Source organism: Pygocentrus nattereri, chromosome 11 (genome assembly GCF_015220715.1).
Source record: "Pygocentrus nattereri isolate fPygNat1 chromosome 11, fPygNat1.pri, whole genome shotgun sequence".
Lineage (NCBI taxonomy): Eukaryota > Metazoa > Chordata > Actinopteri > Characiformes > Serrasalmidae > Pygocentrus > Pygocentrus nattereri.
In genome coordinates this window covers 33,667,217-33,675,021 of record NC_051221.1, presented here as the reverse complement: position 1 = coordinate 33,675,021, position 7,805 = coordinate 33,667,217, and the positions used below count along the sequence as shown (strand labels likewise).

The 7,805-nt window shown below is 43.1% G+C and overlaps 1 non-coding gene across 1 annotated transcript; it reads left to right on the top strand.

Annotated features, from left to right (window-relative positions):
* The first annotated feature begins 4,929 nt into the window (after nucleotides 1-4,929).
* LOC119264553 lies at nucleotides 4,930-5,070 on the top strand. Its single transcript, XR_005131119.1, has one exon. It is a non-coding gene; the product is annotated as a U4 spliceosomal RNA (small nuclear RNA).
* The last annotated feature ends 2,735 nt before the right edge of the window (nucleotides 5,071-7,805 follow it).

The window sequence follows — 7,805 nt, the reverse complement described above, 5'->3', positions numbered from 1 at the left end:
GATTCCTCGGGAGCACTTTTACTTTTAGTGGACTAATGAGGTTACGGTCTATGCAGCGGTGCTCAAGCCTGTTCCTGCAAATCTGACCTCCTGCAGAGCTTCAAAACCTGTTCTGTTGTACTTGCAAACCTAATAACCTAATCTACCAGACCTGACTCCAATATTCAGATGCTGCTGAAAACTTGCCGAAGTAGATCACGTGTGTTAGATTAGGGTTTGGAGCTTCATTCTGCATGGCAGGCCTCCAGGAGCAGGGTTGCACACCTCACCTTGTGTTTCTCATCATATCTGTGATCCTCATTCTTTCTCCACGGCTTATTTCTTTCACTTCATCTTTGTGCAACATAAAATGCTATGAGTATGCTAACTGGGTGAATCCAATTTGCAGCCTGATATCTGCACATTAAAAACAAAGTATGAACCACATATTTTAGAGCAGGCATGTCACACTGGGGACCTTCTATGTCAAAGTGCAGCAGAGGTTAGCGCTTACACTCTAAATTCAGTTCATGAACGCCTTGCTAATTAGCTGAAGAGCTGAATCCAGAGTGTTTAATAAGGCAGTGTGCTGCAGTCTGCAGTGTTTTGGCCTGCAAGGACTGGATCCTGACACGTGTTCTTAAATGCATTATAGAAGCCAGCGTTACCTCATAAGACCCATATCCTATACTTCCATCATATTTTATTGCATTGTATCCTTTTATAGCATCTCTGTGGTTTTAGGTACCAAAAGCAGCCATAATTCATTTATGATGACAATTTTTCAGCTTCTCTTTATTGAATTAATATTTTTATTATTAAACCTTTATGAATGCTGTATGTAAATAAACTCTGTTCCGACTGGCTGCCCTGTATTGTACTTCATTTAAAAAGCAGGCTGAAATACTCCTTATCAGCATTAATGGACAGGGCTAAATTGCTCTTGCATAAATAGGTACATATATGTATATGTGTTGACATTTAAATGTCTGTGCCATCTTAACTGAGTTTATATGCTCAGCATGGTTTGGCAAAGGGTAAGACATTTGAAAATCTACTAAATTAGGGCTACATTCATGGCAAGTTCAAGTGCTGCTATTCTAAAGATGTAAATGATCTAATGTTACAGCTTGATATTCATTATCACTTTGTACAGCTATGTGGCAGACTTTGTTGTCTTTGTGATGATTAGACAAGTCTTGACAGTCACTGACAGCTTATCACAGCCATGTTTAATCAAGGTGATGATTGTGCCACCTGGTCTCTCATTAGCTGAAATTATAGTGTGCAAGAAATGTAACCTTAATCTATTTTAACCCTATATACTTTAATCAATCTTACAGTTTCATATGGGTATATTCATCTCAATCTCCAAGAAACCTGTTCAAAAGACCAGCACAAGCTAATAAAAATGTGTGATTCATTTCCACTTTTTCTCCCCTGTCTAAATGCCCCTTTATCCTGGAGAAGTTTGCTTGAAACCAGCCAGGAAAAACTGTTCACTGACCATGGAGAGAAATGTCTGTAATGGACTGTAATGGGCTAAAGTTAGCAAATGTACTGTTAACTCTCCAGTCCATATGGTCCCATATACGCAAACTAAGCTGCAAAAATGAACCTGTTTTAGAATTCATTGTTTTCGTGATGTTGTGAAAACAAAACATTTGACATGATGTTGCAATATGTGTAGAATGTGTCTTTGTGTCATGTTGAAAAAAGCAGGGACATCCCTGACAAAAATGGTGCCTAAACAGCAGCATAGGTTTGCTCCAAGATGTGTTTAAGTGATTACTGGTGCTTTGACAGATGTGCAAGTTACCTACTAATACTCCCTGCCATATCACAAAAGACCCTGACTTTGAACTGCTGGCAACAATCTGAGTATTCTTTTTCCTCTGACAATTATTTCATAAACAAAAACCTGGAAATTATGACTCGTCTGACCACAGTACATTTCCACCGTGCATCAGTTTGTTTCAGATCAGCTTGAGCCTGGCAGCTTGAGAAGTCAGCAGCTTTTCTGGATGTTGTTGACATACGGCTTCTGCTGTGTACAGTACAGACTTATCTTGCATTTGTGTAGGCAGCGACAGACGGTGTTTATTGACAATGGTTTGTCAAAGTATTTGTGAGCCCATGTGATGAACTCCATCACAGAAGCAAGCCAGTTTTTAATGCAGTGACTTCTGAGGGGTCAAAGTTGTGTTTTTTGGAAATTTGGCCAGTTGCCCTAAATCTTTTGATGACATTATGCACTGCAGAGGGTGAAATACCTAAAATCCTTGAACTGCTTTTGCTTAACTGTTGGATTTTTTATTTATTTATTTTTGCTGATGCATTTTGGCAAGTCGCGAGCCTCGACCCATCCTTGCTCCTTTGATCCTTAAAGGACTACAGAAGTCCTATGTGGTCCTGTTATATCCAAGCATGACTGCGCTACGTGCTTAGGTGCCCCGACTCATCTTTTTTTGTAACATGTGGCAGGAATCAATTTCAGAATGAGCAGATGTTTACAGAAATAAACAATGATGTTGATAAAATAAAACATAATACATCTTGTCTTTTGAACTGTTTTCATTTAAATACAGGTAAAAGCAGATTCATACATCACTAGCTTTTGGCATTTTTCTGCATTTCCCATACTGTCACAATTGTTTTGGAATTGGGTATTTGGGTGATTTTGTATATCAGGCTTAAAGTCGCAGTAATAAAATAGCCTGTTCAGTTCTAAAGGATAAAGAGAGGTTGTATTTAAAAAGAATTTGCTCCAAATTCACTCCAATTTCACTCCAAATCACACATCATATGTGAACCTCAAGGGAAACAATCAAATACAGTAAAAATGTAGGATATGGACCTTTTTAAAAGCCAAAAACACCTAAACTGCTCTTTCAGTTCAGTAGTTGGTTCTGTTCTATTCTATATATCTTATCTAACTGCCTATACTCATATCACAGCATGTTAAATATCCTTGCACCTTATTCTCACTACCTCATGCTCAAAAATGAGTGCTGTGTCAGCACTGCACTGTCCTGTCTGTTTGCTGTGTGTAATGTCTGGGTTTTTTAAATCATATTTATTGCATTGTTTCTAGTTTAATGTTTTGCACACCTTCATCTGCATGTATGAACTTTGTACCGTCTACTTTGCTCCATGTTGCATGTTTCTGGAGGAACGTGATTTCACTCCGCTATGTACTTGTACATAGACAGAATGACGATTAAAGCCTCTTGATTTGACTATTTTTTAAGTCCCTCGTCTCCTAATAGAGAAAACTAAAAGCGTTTTCTCATCTGGGATTCCCTATTTATGGCTTTCTTGATAATAACAAAAAGACTAAGGCCCAGTCCCACTTCACCCCTTGCCCCTACCACTTAGCCTTTACCCCTTTGTTGTGCATGTTCACGCCTCAGGGTAGGGTGTCCTGATTTTTGTCGAAACAGAGGGAAGTGTTAGGGCTACATGGCCCAGGTTTTTCAGAGGCACACTTCAAACAGAGTGTTGTGAGTGAAAAGATAAACCGGCAACACGGCTGCCAAAGAAACACACAAATGGGTATTTTCTCAGTTAAAACTTTCCAATAACCATTGTATCAATATGCTATGCTCCTTTTCTTCATAACAAGCATAAACAAATCATCAGAACTGCTGCACCATATAAGTTGGAACAGGAAAATTTGAATGAGAAGGTGGCAAATAGCTGACTTCAGCTTCATATCACTGCAGAATTAGGGATGGGCGATAAACAATGGAAGAGTCAACTACAGAGCACCGCTGGTAGCCTATTAATTAATTTCCATTTTAATCGAGGGTTGTCCCATTTTATAGGGGGAGATTTCATCCACGACCCCTTATAACTCAGTTCCAAGAGGCAAGATGACACTCGTAAACAAAGAGTACAGTTAAAAATAAGAAATGGGATTTGGGCCTAAGTGTAAACCACTTTCTTTACTCCTCACAATCAAGTCTCATATCATCGTTAGATCTTTTATAGTAATGAAATGTAAACAATTTTTTTTTTGTATGTATTCCCTTCTACAGCTTTGGTAAAGAAATCCAGGCGGTTCCTGACTGGGGTAGGATTACCACTTATTATGGAAAAAACAGTGCAGCGTTGTATTATTATCTTGTGAACGGTTTTACAGTTTACAAAAAAACTGCATTGGGTTTTACGTGTATTCGCCAAAAAGGCGAAGCGCGAGTCGGACTCTAGTTCAGGAAGTCCAAATAAACCGGTCCACAGCCGAGTGTGAGGGAGAGGAGACGTGAGGAAGGAAACCCGATCTGTGGACTTTTACCGCCATCTAGCGGCGAAGCCCTGCCTGCGCTCTTCACCCTGGAAGACGCGGACTCGCTCGATTTGACCCGCTCGCTGAAGTTCTGGCGCTTTTCTGGAAGGTGTTTTAGTGGATATGAACCTCTGCGTGATGCCAGACGCGGTTCAAAACTTTAGATGTGCAGTAAAACCGTGAAAACACAGGCCGTCAGACCGCATCGCGTGCTCTGCGTTCGTGATGATGTCAGTCTCCATGGAGACAGAGAGGAAACGGCAGCCTTAGTTAGGTTTAGAGCTGGACTACAAATCGCGGAGGTCAAGAGAAAGAAAACACATTCCGGATTAAAAGAGACTTTCCCGAGAAATCCATCGGTGGCGAGTTGGACGGATAATATTTACAGGATGTCTCCACAGCCTCTTCCTCATTGGCCACTCTCTGCGTGTCCCGCCCTGCGTGTGTCCCACAATGCAACAGCGACTTGTTTTAGGAGATTTAAAGGGGAATGACGGCGAGTGAAATGTTAGAGGGTTTAGTAAAATGTCTCTTCAGTACAGACTCATTAAAACACGACGAGTACATTAGTTCTCCTGCTCTTGTAGGTGTTCTGTGAGCGTCACCGTCACCGGGATGTTTAAGCGTTTTGGTCTGTAGCTCGGCGTCTGTGACAGGTCGGCAGCTTTGCGCAGTGGCAGTATCGTAGCCTATGAGGTTTATCCGAGGCGCGATTATTGCTAGTTGAAAACTTTACCCAATACCCCGCCTTGACGACTTGAAATATAGTCGGCTATGGCAATTTTTGACGGTCTCTCCGGAGACTGAAATACACGGTGAAAGAAAGATGACGTTATTGGTTGGAATGGATGTGTGGGGAGGTGATTTATGGTTATACAGAAAACTCTGGCTGCTTCATTTTGCGTTCTAGATATCGTTTGTTAAAAGAAATATGCTTTCAAAACTGTTTCGGTTCATTTTACGTCTTAAAGTGTGGTAACAAATATCTTTATATGAACCCAGCCAGGTTTACACAGCACCATTCAGCTCTTGTGACTTGCCACGTTACCAGTCACAGCTGACTGCTACAGTACAAGATGTGACAATCAAGCGACCACTGTAAAGGAAGGAGATTGAAAGAATGTGCGTTAGAGAACGACTGAAAATACTTACGTGACTTTAGATTCACTTTAGATTGACTGGGCTTGTGCAGCCGAGCGTGAGAGAAGAGAGAAAAGAAGTTTTTTATTGGCTTGCGTTCAGTAGTTTAGCTGTTTTTGGGGTCCGTTCGCTTTCAAACCATTTCTCCTGCCTTCGCGATCACCCTCTCACACGGACGGGGCTGAGAATGTGTAATGCTAAGCCTCAGAATCAGGAAACAAACCTGGGCAACTGAGACTCGCACTCTGAAAACCCAGCACCCATCCAGCCCGCTGCACTGTTGGCATTTAACCTAACGAGCATATGAACACGCAACCCAAAACTCTTTATTACTCACTTTTGCTAAAACTAAATACGGATTGGCTGAGCATGCACAAAGCATCATGGGTCCCACGGTGGGCTCTGACGTCGCATCGCCCCCCGCCCTTTGTCCAAGAGCAGCAACCCCGCTTCTTACCAGTCACACTAGGCAAAGTCTTTAGTATGTCTAGCAGGCCGTCACCCCCTCTCGAGGGCTCCCGGTCCAAGGGACCACCTGACATCCTCACAGGCTTCGTCTCCAGGCCATCAGCATCTTCGTGAGGAAGGTTTAGTTTTGCCCTTACAGATTATTTTTAGATTACTTTAAAAAAAATCCAGTGGACTTTCGATCTGTCCAGTGTGTCGTGTATTTAATGTACACAAGATAAAAAAAGGAAATCCTAAACGTAATTCTGTTCTACACCCAGGAGGAACACAGAACCCAGCGTCACAGAAAACCCACTGGACTCAACAGCCAATAGCGATCACCACACCTCCAAAAGGCGCCACTTTAAAGTGGCGCGGCAAAACTTGTTTCCACAAAAAATGCCTGTAACACGTCTCTATTAACCCATCCACAGTAGTTTTTGTGATATTGTATCTTTTCCATTTGGTTCAATTGATTTCACTCCACAAGAGCTAAATGGACCCAATAACACACGGGGGGCCTGGGTTCGATTCCCCGGCCGGGTGACCGGGGTCTTCTCTGTGTGGAGTTTGCATGTTCTCCCCGTGTCTGCGTGGGTTTCCTCCGGGTTCTCCGGTTTCCTCCCACAGTCCAAAGACATGCAGTCAGGCCAATTGGATGTGCTAAATTGTCCCTAGGTGTGAGTGAGTGTCTGTGTGTCTGCCCTGCGATGGACTGGCGACCTGTCCAGGGTGTATCCTGCCTTCCGCCCGAAGACTGCTGGGATAGGCTCCAGCCCCCCCCCCCCCCCCCCCCCCCCCCGCGACCCTGACGGAGAAGCGGCTTAGAAAATGGATGGATGGAACACACGGGGGTGTCCGTTTGTTGGTCAGACATTGCACTCCTCTCCTTTGGAGTTATGGGCAACCCATTAGGCAGGTTTTCCAGCATGCAGTAATACCCAGGGATATCCAGTTTTAGGAAATGTAGCTAGCGGCTGCAGCGCCTACACTTTTTTGTGTAGCTATAACGAAAATTTTCTCTACAATTTCACTACAGGCTTCAGTCAATCTGGGAAAAATGAAGCACAGAGCGCTGCCGGTAACCGGGCTGGTGGCGACTGTGCAAACCTGCCCGAGCCAGGCAGCTCCAGCAGACGGGCACACGCTCGCCCCTCGCGCTAATCCCTCTTTACTCATAGGCTTAACTCAGGGGTCGCAGACAAAATATTAAGAACAGCCGTTTTCTCCTTTCAGCAAAAATGAAACCGCCTTGGTAGGCACAACATTTTCTGTCCGTTTTACCGTCTTGGCTGTAAGTATGTCTCAGTACGAGCTGATGTGATACAGGCTAAAAATATAAAGGCAAACCCGGGCTCACTTGGCTCAGCGTTAACCTTTAGCTCAGCTCTAGCCGCGTTTCTCGCTTCTCGGGAAATTTCTCCGCGAGTTTCTTGTAATATGTTTGTCAATTCTTGACTTTTTATGAGGTTGAAGTCGCTTCTCATTCTCCAGCTTCTCGTTTGAATTGTCCCGTTCCACCTTAAATGGTGCCTGAGGCGGGACAATCAAACGAGAAGCAGGAGAAAGAGAAGCTGACTTCAGTTTCGCGAGTTGCTGCATATTAAACATATCAAGAAACCAGCTGAGTGATTATGAATGTAAATAAGTCCATTCACCTCCAAATGATCGATGTTCATCTTTTTTCTCTTTGCCGTTTCGTTATCTGCGTTACTATGGAGACCAGCAGTCTGCACGCCAGTCTTCAGGTTTAAAGGCTGGTGAATTAGCAGTTGTGTGTTAACTCCAGTGTTTAAGACCATTTATTGTGAAAACTGTGTTTGAACTGTGTGTTATAACGATTTTACAGCAGAGGAGGATTATTATGATATTTTACCTAGAAATCTAGTTCTGCAGTGAGGCAGCAGCACCGCTGCAGCAGTGCAGAGATTATTCAGGCCTGATTCTCACC